The sequence below is a fragment of the Odocoileus virginianus genome, chromosome 34 (genome assembly GCF_023699985.2).
Source record: "Odocoileus virginianus isolate 20LAN1187 ecotype Illinois chromosome 34, Ovbor_1.2, whole genome shotgun sequence".
In the NCBI taxonomy this organism is placed as follows: Eukaryota; Metazoa; Chordata; class Mammalia; order Artiodactyla; family Cervidae; genus Odocoileus; species Odocoileus virginianus.
Genome location: NC_069707.1, coordinates 9,126,572 through 9,139,807, shown reverse-complemented (window position 1 = coordinate 9,139,807; position 13,236 = coordinate 9,126,572).

Below are 13,236 nucleotides of genomic sequence, written 5' to 3'. Positions count from 1 at the left end.
CATCCCCTAAGAGAGGCTTGCTCCTCTTTGTACTCCATGTCTTACTTCTCTGGTGTGCATCCCATCCCCTTGTCCTTCCGGCGTGTCCAGGGAGAGGCTGTGGTGCTGCCGCTGTCCACTGGGGGGCGGTATCTGCACGTCGGGCAGGACCCCGGGGAAGCCCCGCGCAGACTTCTCTTCCTCTGTGGGCTCCGGGTGGAGAGCTCCCCCGTGGGCCGTAGATGCGGGCTGGAGGAGAAGGCAGTGTCGCGGGAGTGGGGGCCTTGGTGTCTGGGCCACGTCCTCGTGTAACGTGAGCCTGCAGTGCTTTTTCCATTCAGTGAGGGAGCGCCGCTGTGCACACTCGGCCTTATGGCTGGTGGTCAGGTGACACCAAGTCCTGATGGGCAGCTCAGGTCTCGTGGTGACTTGCTGGCCCGTGGGTAAGCATTCCGTCCGTTTCAGGCCAAGAGCTGTTTCTCAGAAGGAGAGTGGTCGTCTGTGGAGGATGGCAGGGCTGTGCTCCACACCCCGAGGCCTGCACTGACGTGCTTCCACCAAAGGCTCCAGACAGCATCCCTTTCTGCCACATGCTTTGGGTACCAGCGGATCTGCTGGATCACGTGACCCAAGCCACAGGGCAGGTCACGCGGTGGCCTGGTCCGTGAGGAGCCTTCTCTTGTTTTGGGGCCCAAGTGGCCTAGTCAGTATTAACATAAACATATCGATTGTCTGAGGAAGGAACCATGAAAATGAAAAAGGATTCTAAGAAAAAGAGATGACATAGGACACTCGAAATAATGTTAGCTGACTGTGACCCAGGAAAGGTAACTTGAAAGGCAGTGAAAAATGTGTCCATTGGATGTTTGTATTTGGAAGATTCTCCTGGAAGTTGCAAAATTTTAAAAACCTAATGAAACTCCAGTACTTTGGCCACCTGATGTGAAGAACTGACTTATCGGAAAAGACCCTGATGCTGGGAAAGATTGAAGGCGGGAAGAGAAGCAGACAACAGAGGATGAGATGGTTGGATGGCATCACTGACTCAATGGACATAAGTTTGAGTAAACTCCGGGAGTTGGTGATGCAGTCCACGGGGTCACAGAGTCAGACACGACTGAGCAGCTGAACTGACTGAATGTATATTTCATCCTCTGGCTTCAGACACATTGTGCGGTTCATATAGGATATGTTGATGTTCTGATTTTTAATTGTTTATATCAACCTTTAGCTATTGCAAAAGATAGAAAATTTATGATTTTTATAAATCTTGATAATGTAAACATTGTAGCTAAGTATCTGGAGAGGAGTGGTAAAGGCATGGTGGAGAAGGTCTGTCTGCTTGCCAAGCATGTGACTCTGGTTGCCTGTCTCCAGAAGCAGCGGGTCCAAGAAGTTGGCCCCCTGTGGGGTTGGCAGGTGTTGGAGTCCATAAAAGACACAACTCACACGGCACTGGATAGAACGAACATAAAGAGGGAGATCAACTTCAAAAGTGAGTATCAGTCCCAACACCCAGTGAGAGGTGGCCTGCACCCACCCCTATCGTACAGCAGGGAGCAGACCCTGAACCTTCTCGCCTGGGACCAGAGGCTGCAGTGGGACTGACCAGGCGCTTAAGCAGAGCAAAGAAATACACGTCAAACCCAGAACAGGGTGGGATAGTCCTGAATAGAGAGACAGGCCCACACAGGCCATGAGAGTGACTCTACAGAGATCCCAGGCTTGAGACCCCTTTTGTGGCTGTGCAGGGGTGGAAAGACTGAGCCCCCGAGACTGCCTTTCCCAGCACTCCTGGTCTACAGCCTCCGTGGAGAGTTTCGAGTGATCCTGTCTAAAGGTTGGGAATCCAAGCTATTAATGTCCTTTATTTAAAGTAGTAAAAGTACTCAAGTAACTTTTTATGGTTGAATAATTGCCAAGTGAAACTAATGATAATAATGAGGGGGGAAGGTATTTTTTTTCTGATGTATGTTTCTTTTTGCAACCTGTTTGGATTTTTTCAACCTTTTCTCCAAGAAAGTAAGGAGAATTTGAGCTCCTCTCCCAAGGGTCTCTCGTGCTCCAGCTGACCTTGTTCAGCTGTGCCAAGAATACAGAGTCCTTACGCTTCTACCCAGGCTGATTCTCAGCCTGTTTGCAGCAAATGTCCTTGATGAGCTAAGGTCTTCTGATAAGAAGAACAGGTGTGTTTATTGCTTGCTATAAAATGCAGGTTTCCCAAGCTCCAGTTTCCTTGCTTCTCACACAACCCACTGCATGAGCAGGCGTCCCTCTAGCGCCCCCCAGTTGCCACCGGTGGACTTGCAAGGTAGTGGGTGAAGCTCCCTGCCACCTGTACCATTTAAGTTACCCCCATTGCCTCTGACTCAGGAGGCCCTTTCACCTGCCAGCATCCATGAAACAGCAACAAACTAACTTACTTGCTTGTAGATAGAGCAAAATCAAATCCAATACCCGGCAGTTAACTTCTGTAAGGAAACATTTTTAAAAACAAAGAATTAAAAAATGAATAAAACCACCAAAAAATATACACACTAGTGGAGACCATTAAAGGATGAGCTGTAATCTTTCACGCTTCACCAGCAAACAGTTTAAAAGAACCAGGGGAGGAACTCCCTGGCTGTCCAGTGGTTAGGACTTAGTGCTTTCACTGCTGTGAGCCCAGGTTCAATCCCTGTTTGGGGAACTAAGATCCTACAGGCCTCACAGCATGGAGAAAAAAAAAGAACCAGGGGAACAAATCAAAGTTTTAGCAAAGCAGAAAGAATATTTTTTCCCCAGCCTTACTGAGCTACAATTGATGTGCAACCTTGTGTGAATAGAAGATAAACACCATAATGATTTGTATGTGTATATTTGCAAAAGATAACCAAGGTTAGTGAACACGTCCATCACCTCACATAGTTATAATTTTGTGTGGATGAGATGAGAAGTTTTAAGATCTACTCTTAGTATAGCTTTCATATGTATGTAACACAGTATTTTTAGCTGGAGTCCCTGTGCTGTCTAAATGCTGTTGACAGTTCAAAGGCCAACAACAGGCCAGATTGTCCAAAAGCCATTAAACCTTTGTAGAGAAGATTGTTTAGCTTCTGAGTCAAGACTAAGTTCAAAGGTCTTTAAGAATACACATCCATTTCTTAAGTCAAAGAAAGTTGTAAAGTTCAATTAAGCAATCCCTTTATAGGCTTTGCAGAACTCTGGGGGGGCGGGGTGGGAGAGAAGGAGAAAAATGTGTGTACCAGGAACCTGGTCGAGGTATAAATTTGAAGCACTTTTTTTTTTTCTTAATGATGAGGGCCTTTCACCTGGTTCATCCCCAGGAGCTGCTCTGATGAATTAGGGAGGCCCAGGAGGTGGGTTGGTGGTGAATCATCAATTCCGGAGAAAAGCCACTGATATCACCAGAAATGATGTTGCTTCACCAGGAAACCGGAGTCACGCACTTCTCCAGGTGTAAGACGGTGTCAGGGATGTGGTGGTGAGCGAGGACACGGCGGCCACCCACCGTCAGATGCCTGGGGTCACAGGGCACACACAGCCCCATCACTTGCCCTGAGAGCCTCGGCTCAGCCAGAGGTAACCTTGTCCTCGGGAGACACAGTAGGGACGTTTACTGAGGACAGACTGTCATCTGGTGGGTAGGAGCCAAGAGGCTGCTCAGCATCCTCCAATGGACAGAAGAGCTCCCACGAAAAGTTTTCCACCCTAAGTGTCTCTCTCTCTCTTTCTTTAGTTGCTAAGTCGTGTCCAACTCTTGAGATCCCATGGACTGTAGCCCGCCAGGCTCCTCTGTCCATGGGATTCTCCAGGCAAGAATACTGGAGTGGGGTGACATTTCCTTCTCCAGGTGTTTTTCCCTACCCAGGGATCTCCTGCATTGCAGGCAGATTCTTTACCAACTGAACTCTGGGTGAAGTGTCAATAGCACCCAAACTGAGAAATTGCTTGGGACTTCACTGGTGGTCAGTGGCTGGGACTTCACTGGTGGTCAGTGGCTACGACTCCACGCTCCCAATGCAGGGGGCCTGGGTTCGATCCCTGGTCAGAGCAGAGAACTAGATCCCACATGCCCCAACTAAATGATGCTTTGTGTCACAACTAAGAACCGGACAGCCAAATAAATAAAAACAAATACTAAACTAATAACTTGGGGGGAAAAAAAGCAAACAGACAATTGCAGTTTGTCTGGGGATCAATAAGTGCTTTCAGGGACATACAGAAGTCATTCAACAAATGACTGTGGATGAGGATAAAAAGCTGGCATCAGTGAAATCTAGATTCGGGCTGTGGTCCCATATCTAGCAGCACTTGGACCAGGAAGCAGGACATGAGTTAAGACTGAGCTCCTCCAGAGGCTCTTTGGGGGTAAGATGATGAGTGATCTTTATATAAAATTATATTTTTCTGAATTTTTTAGCAATGAGCTTGTTCATAATTTTAAAAAATCTAATGTAAAAATGGTGACTCTAGCTAACATTGCTGGATGGTGTATAGGAAAGTTTTTAAGAGTAAATCCAGGGGATTTTCATCACAAGGAGAAAATTTTTTTCCTCTTTTCTCCTTTTCTTTTTATTCTATCCATATGAGATGATGGATGTTAATCGAACCCATTATAAGCATTTCTTAATATGTGTAAATCATGTTGTACACTTTGAACTTATATAGTGATGTAGATAAACTATTTTTCTATAAAAATGCGAAAATGTATAAAAATATATTTGACATCACTAAAAATGTTTTTCAAAGTTATTGGAATGATCTAGTTTCACAAACCATCTGTTTCCTGGGCGTTATTAGTACTGACCATGAACTAGACTGATTGCCTCTGCACGTACAGACCTCGGTTCATCTGCTGGTTCAACCCTGTGAAATGGGAATCATCAAAATTTGAAGACCTTCCCTCCAGTGAAAAAACCCTTGGCAACATAGAGAGGTCTGAATTGTGAGTGGGAGCCCTGGGCTCTGGTCCCAAGTCTGATACCAACAGTCTGTCACCTTCAACAAGTCATGTGAGCTCTCTGGATCTCGGTCCCCTCAGCCCCGGGGTGGCCCAGCGGAGCGCAGGTGTGTCCAGAGCCCTGACCAGCCCTGGGGCCTCCCCGAGGCGCTTAACACGAGAGCAGGGAGCTGGGTGTAAACCCACCACCCATGGCTTCAGTGTGGGCAGAGCTGCCTCCCGCAGCACTTGGGGACCAGGCTCCAGTGCATTTAAGGGCAGGGCGGAGCGTGTTGCAAACTGCCTGCGTTCCTCACTCCTCAACCCTGCCGATTCAAAAGCTGGACCGGCTCCAATTCCCACCTGCTACTCTGGGCACATCCCAGCCAGCGGGAGACAAAGGCGAGCTCACCAGGAGATGCGATCCAAGCTGAGCGTCCAGAAACCCTCTTTTTCCTACAGATCTTCTTGATCTCAGTGGTCAGCGGGTGCCAATCGACTCCCCACCAGTTGGTGAGGGGCGGTGAGGATACCAAGTCTCTCTTCCATAATGATCACCACTGTCCCTGCAGTCACAGTGGGGGGACCAGGGCGGGGTTGACGCCCCCACCCCAGGAGGGACACCCCCACTCCCTCTGCACAGCTGCCAGGCACCAAGTTCAGAGCCTCAGTCAGCACTCACTCACGCCCCTCGGCTTGACAAGCGCTGACCCTTCACAAAATGATGAGCCTCTAAAGTAACAAGCGAGGGAGCTCCCTGATGGTCCAGTGGTTAAGACTGCGGGCTCCCAATGCAGGGGGTGGGGGTTTGATCCCCGTTCGGAGAACTAGGATCCCACATGCCTCGGGGCCAAAAAACCAAGACATAAGATGGAAGCAAAATTGTAATAAATTCAATAAAGACTTTTTAAAAAACTAGTCTACATTAAAAAGCAACTTTAAAAACAGAATTTAAAAATACAGTCTTAATACCCAGCAAGTTTCTGTGATCTTTCTGCCAACCAGCATGGGCATTAGGAGAAGAGACGCGTCATCTCCAAGGCTTCTGAAGTTACTGCCGGTGCTTTGGCAGGCACCTTCCTCTGGCACAGGCTCGCAGCAAAGTCCAAAATGGCTGAGAATCTGTGAGCTTCTTATTTGAACATTAAGTCCAATGCACTTTGGACGGTGAAGCATGCAACAGGCTGAGAGGGAGGCCTGGAGCCTTGTTGAAATTGAGCCCTGGTGCTGGGCGCAGGGCCACTCGCCGTCCGGGCTGAGGGGCAGCCCCTCCACTTCCTACCCCCCCGCCCAAGGAAGATTATTCTGCAAGGCCCTGCTGTTGTCTGGGTGTGCGCATGGTCAGTTGCTAAGTCCTGTCCGGCTCTGCAACCTGACGGACTGCAGCCCGCCAGGCTCCTCTGTCCATGGGCTCTCCCAGGCAAGAATAGGGGAGTGGGTTGTTATTTCCTGCTCCAGGAGATCTTCCCGACCCAGGGACCGAACTCGCGTCTTCCTGCATCTCCTGCATTGGCAGGCGGGCTTCTTTCCCACTAGTGCCACATGGGAAGCCTTCTCCAAGTGGCACCCAGGTATTTTTGGCCATCAGATACTAGCAGTGGATTTCTGTTCTGTTCGTAGCCGTCAGATGTAACTGATGAACGGGTGAAGAGGGGAAGGGAGGGTTAATAATGGAAGTGTTACGCTCAGGACTGCACCTAGAATGGTACGCTGAGTCTCCTCCGTCCAGGTCACCCTGCTCCCTGGATCCTTCCCAGCTGGGTCCGGAAACCTCAGGCTGCATTCAGTTCACTCCTTCACTTAATAACATTGACTGTGATGATTATTGCTTCACCTGGATTCCCGAGGAGACGCCATGACTTAGCTGCCGAGGACCTCGCTCAGCCCAGAGGATAGCAAGCAGGAAGGCCAGGGTGGGGAGAGGGGGCTGGACGCATAGAACAGAAAGGCGGTGAGCAGGAGAGACGGTTCCCTTCAGTCCAGGCAGGAGACTGGGCTCGTGGGGGGGACACACGTGAGCCCCCTCTGGAGGGACACCTTTCTGAGATCCCCCGGTAGCCTGCAGCAGGGTGTCTTCCCGCTCTGGCTGGTGGCTCTGTGACGTATTCCCAGCCCTCTGTGAGTCCTGGGGATTGATTTCTGCTGGTTCCATCACTGTCCTCCCACAGTGACCTCATAGGGACGCATATGGGGCAATCTTCAGCCAAAGTCTTGTCTCCAGGGGACTCAGGTGCAGCTCTCTAGAAGATGACCAGCCCTTCCTTTAGCTTCCTTCTCTCCTGACTTCTGCCCATCTCATCCTAGCCACCTTCATCTCCCCAAACTCTGATCTGTCTCTTCAACTCAGGGAGACCACAAAACTCTATGTGGCTCCTCCTTCCCAGTTCTGGGCCTGGAATCAGCATTCAGGCAACATCTGGAGACACCATGGGCCTCACCTGTTCCACTTTTCACAATGATCAAGGTCCTGTTGAAAATCTGAACCCATTTTTCCTATAGTCTCTTTTTCTCTTTGTGGAAGGAGAGATAACCTCCCCTCTGTTACCCCGTCAAGGATAACAGAGGAAGTGGAAAGCCTGTCACTTATTTTTAAAGTCTGAAGGTGGTGGTAGTTCCCCGTCCACAGAGAATATCCCGGCACACCTTCCTCAACATGTACTTTTCAGCCACGTTCTCGCGGTCCCTGCGGCAGATGTTCTAACTTCATCATTTGGTTCAACTTCCCTGGTGGCTCAGCTGGTAAAGCATCGGCCTATAATGCGGGAGACTTGGTTCGATACCTGGGTTGGAAAGGTCCCCTAGAGAAGGGAAAGGCTACCCACTCCAGTATTCTGGCCTGGAGAATCCCATGGACTGTATTAGTCCATGGGGTTGCAAAGAGTTGGACACGACTAAGCAACTTTCACTTTCATTTCATCATCATTTGGTTCTCGACTGCCTCTGTGCCCACCGAAGGATCAGGCTTCCCCATCTCCCTAGAGTTAGGCATCACGGTGTAACTTGCTTTAACCAAAGAAATATCGCTGGAAGCATCCTGTATGCTTCCTGCTGCTCCTCTCTCAGCCCATTTTCCATGGATGTAAGGGGGCTGGAGAGCTGAAGCACATAGATCAGAGGTGGCCTGGAGGGTGGTGGGGACCTCCAGCAGGATTTGCACTGGCGAGGAGGAGACTCCTGCCACATGAGCCACTGGGGCCTGCAGTTGTTTCTTACGTGGCGTGAACTACGCCAGCCTGAGTCTGAATGAGTTCACCTGACCCTAGACACCCGTCTACAAACAGGTTGGTTTAATGAAGCAGGAGTTTTTGAAAATATACCATAAGAAAAGCTGTCAATCCACCAGAAAAATGAGGAGCAGGAAGAAGCAAAACTTTACAGAAGTAAACAAACCATTTTTTTTTAGATCAAGTTCTTTTGTTGATGTGTTTGAATCGCTTCCAGAAGGATCAGTCCATTGTCATTCAGAAGGTTTTACACTTGCCTTGTCTCGAAACTGAACAGAATGGAAAACAACTTAGCATCAATGGTAGATATTTGTCTACAACAGGAGACTTGACCCTGGTAAACTGAAATTTTTCTGTGAGGAGCCATCATTCCTCCATCCTCTTCTATTACATGAGGTTAGCTTTGCTTTTTTTCAGCGCCAGAGGAAATGCTTTTGTGGTTAAGATTTATATCCCAGCCACCTGCGGAGGTGTTTTATTGAGATATAATTGGCATATGACATTGTATGAGTTTAAGGTGTATAGTAGAATGACTGACATATGTGTATATTGTGAAATGATCACAATATGTTAACATACATCACCTCACATAGTTACAAATTTAATTTTTCTTTTTTGTGTGATGAGACCTTTCAAGAGGTACTTTGGGGGCTTCCCTGGTAGCTCAGTGGTAAAGAATCCACCTGCCAATGCAGGGGACACAGGTTTGACCCCTGGTCCAGGAGAATCCCACAGGCCATGGGGCCATTAAACCCATGCACCATAACTACAAAGCTAGTGGAGGTGATGGAATTCCAGTTGTTCAAATCCTAAAAGATGATGCTGTTAAAGTGCTGCACTCAATAGGCCAGCAAATTGGGAAAACTCAGCAGTGGCCACAGGACTGGAAAAGGTCAGTTTTCTTTCCAATCCCAAAGAAAGGCAATGCCAAAGAATGTTCAAACTACCACACAATTGCACTCATCTCACATGCTAGCAAAGTAATGCTCAAAATCCTCCAAGCCAGGCTTCAACAGTACTTGAACCGTAAACTTCCAGATGGATTTACTTCCAACTTCCAAATGGAAGTTCCAGATGGAACTTCCAGCACTTCAAGCTGGATTTAGAAAAGGCAGAGGAACCAGAGATCAAATTGCCAACATCCACTGGATCATCAAGAAAGCAAGAGAGTTCCAGAAAAACATCTACTTCTGCTTTATTGACTATGCCAAAGCATTTGACTGTGTGGATGACAACAAACTGTGGAAAATTCTCCAAGAGATGGGAATATCAGACCACCTGACCTGCCTCCTGAGAAATCTGTAGGCAGATCAAGAAGCAGCAGTTAGAGCTGGACATGGAACAACAGACTGGTTCCAAATTGGGAAAGGAGTACGTCCAGGCTGTATATTGTCACCCTACTTAATTAACTTCTATGTAGAGTACATCATGAGAAATGCTGAACTGGATGAAGCACAAGCTGGAATCAAGATTGCTGGGAGAAATATCAATAACCTCAGATATGCAGATGATACCACACTTAAGGCAGAAAGCAAAGAAGAACTAAAGAGCTTCTTGACGAAAGTGAAAGAGGAGAGTGAAAAAGTTGGCTTAAAACTCAACATTCAAAAAATGAAGATCATGGCTTTCGGTCTCATCACTTCATGGCAAATATATGGGAAAACAATGGAAACAGTGAGAGACTTTTTTGGGGGCTCCAAAATCACTGCAGATGGTGACTGCAGCCATGAAATTAAAAGATGCTTGCTGCTTGGAAGAAAAGCTGTGACCAACCTAGACAGCATGTTAAAAAGCAGAGATATTATTTTGCCAGCAAAGGCCCATCTAGTCAAAGCTATGATTTTTCCAGGAGTCATGTATGGATGTGAGAATTGGACCATAAAGAAAGCTGAGCACCAAAGAATTGATGCTTTTGAACTGTGGCGTTGGAGAAGACTCTTGAGGGTCCCTTGGACTGCAAGGAGATCCAACCAGTCCATCCTACAGGAAATCAGTCTTCAATAATCACTGGACGGACTGATGCTGAAGCTGAAACTCCAATACTTTAGCCACCTGATGCGAAGAACCGACTCATTGGAAAAGACCCTGAGGCTGGGAAAGATTGAAGGCGGGAGAAGGGGACAACAGAGGATGATATGGTTGGATGGCATCACCGACTCAATGGACATGAGTTTGAGTAAACTCTGGGAGTTGGTGATGAACAAGGAGGCCTGGCGTGCTGCATGCAGTGCATGGGGTCGCAAAGAGTCAGACACGACTGAGCGACTGAACCACAACTATCAAGCCTGTGCTCTAGGGCCTGGGAGCTACGGCTATTGAGGCTGCATGGTTGGAACCCACGCTCTGCAACACGAGAAGCCACCACAATGAGAAGCTCGTGCTCTGCAACTAGACAGCAGCCCCCACTCACCACAAGGTAACAAGAGTAAGCCCATGAAGCGACAAAGACCCAGCAGAGCAATAAACAAATAAATAAAAATAAACACGGCAATATAAAAAAGAGGTATTTTTGATAGCAGCTTCTTCTAACTTGCTTTCAAAAGAGGAATTCTTAACCTATGGCCCATATATTACTAGGGGATGTGTGACAATGGATCACATGGAATTGCAAACAAATTATAAGCATATTTTACATTGTTTTCTGGGAAAAGGGATTTGTACCTTTCATCAGATTCTTAGACGTCTGGATGACTCACTTTAAAGACAAAGTCAGTTTCCTCACCTAACAAGACTCTCATCTCATATTTCATCAGCCGAGTCCTGTTCTTTTTCTCGTAATTGCTTCTCCTTCTTTTTCCTTTTTCTTATAATATGGACACTGAAGGAATGCCCTGAGAGGGAGTGCTGAGTAATTTCACAAGTGGATGGGCAGTAGTCTCCACTTAGCCCTGGAGGTCCTAGGTAATCACCCAAGTCAGCTGTCTGAACTGGATATTGGATTTTGATTCAGCAGTCTTTATGCAAAATCCCCAGGGGCCCTTCAGGCTCAGAACCAGCTTGTTTTTTTTTTTCAGAACCAGCTTGTCAAGTGATGGCAGAGCAAAGACCTACTGTCATCCTTGGCCAAAGGAGGATGAAATGGAAAATCATCCAGCCTTGAGGAGAAAGGAAAGTCCTTCCTCTCACAGCTGTTTGACTCAGTGTGGGGTTTTGGATTTTTGTATAAAGGGTGTTGGGATGGGCAGGACATGTGGCAGAGAGAATGAAAAGTGAGGGGAAAGCAAGCTCTGAGTACATCCTCACTGCCTCCTGGGGAGTCCTGGCACCGAGAGGCAGAGAAAGCTTATTTAACTCACTGTGAGCAAACTTCCGGATATAGAGAGACAAACAAACCTGGCAGTCTGGTCAACACTACTGTCTAAATAAATGCATGTGAGCCCCTGGGGGTCGCCTGGGTATCGAGAAGCAAGTCAAGCTGAAAACAGCCACCGTGACTGGAGACCCTCTGCTCCCTAGAGGCTACTTAGGAGCTGGGCATGGAGTCTCGGTTCACGCATCACAAATATACCTCAAAACCACAAACTGTGAGACCTTTCTTTAGTACAAAAGCCATGTCCTCATGGAGAATCAAGCAGAGTACCTCTTCTAACTTTAAACTCATATAATGTTATATGTCAATTACATCTCAGTAAAATTGGAGAGAAAAAGGTGATTGGGAAGCTTAACTACTAAGACATTTCCACGGGCACTAAAAAAATGCAAAGCTAACCTTGTGTAAAAGAAGAGAATCAAAGATAGATGGTGCGTCACAGAAAAACTTCAATTCACCAGCGAGCCACAGAAGTGAGGACTCATAAGGTGGATGTGAGCCAGGTGACCTGAGGTAACAGCTCCTTTATTCTTTTTATTGTGCTCACTAAACTGTGGCAGATCCTTTTTTTTTTTTTTTTGGCTGTGCCACTGGGCATGCGGGATCTTCCTCAACTAGGAATTGAACCTGCGCCCTCTGCAGTGGAAGTGCAGTGTCTTAAGCACTGGACCACCAGGGGAGTCCCAGATCCTCTTTTGTCAGAAAGTTATTTCTTGTTCACTCTTGTGGTTGAAATAGTCACATAGCTTGATCTGCAAAAAATGCTGTAACATTGTTTTGGTGACTGTCAGCTTTTTATCTGATGATTTTTCTTCCACACTCCCTGTGGAAACATGTCCACTGGGACAGCAACATGTTGGCCTCCTAATTCCAGAGCTAAGTTGAAAATACAAGTGATCTGTGCATTTGTTAGCAGAGGAGGAAAACCATGTGAGCCTGCTGAGTTTGTTAGCACCCCAGTGAAAAAACAAATTCTGTCAAATAGATAAAATATCAAATTAAAGGGTCAGAAGGCAGTGTCGCCAACAGAAAAAACGACCGAGGAGACATTTGGAGAACCTGGTATCTAATAAGTCCTATCGGGGCTTTAGCATTCAATGAGCAAGTCAGAAATCCTTTCTGTCCTATTTCACCATGATTGCTTTGGGAGTAGATACATGACATCAGGAACAGTTAAAATAATTTGTAACTATAGGCAGCATTAAGCCTTATGCTAAAATAACCAGATAATCAGATGTTGGCTGTGTTAGACACAAGCCCATTCATTCCCAACCCCTTTCTCCTTGTCCATTTCAACTGAAGAGAGTGGGAAAGTCTCTAATGGGGGTCCTATGACACAATTTGTTAGGGGCTTCTGGGGAAGCTTTTTAGATACCACTGACCTAGATTCCTCTTTTCTTTCTACCTTGGATATATAGTGTGATGCCTGGAGCTGAAGCAGCCATTTCATGGTCATGAGTCAAATGGGCCACTGTGTTAAGAATGAAGGAAAAGAAAGAAGGGCCTCCCTCGCCTTGATTTTGACAACATTGCTGAACTGCTACCCTAACTCTAGATACCCTACCTTGAGACTTCTTGTTTAAGATTTTTATAGGTGAGTTTTCTGTTACTTCCAGCCGAAGCATTCCTAAGTACCTCTGATACATTAGCTATAATATGCTGTTACTGAATTTTTAAGTTGAAAGAGCACTGTTTATTTTAGAGGTACATTTTATTTGTAAAATTTGTAGTTTATTTAAAATTTATATTATTTTAAATTCCATTAAAATTTATATTTTGAA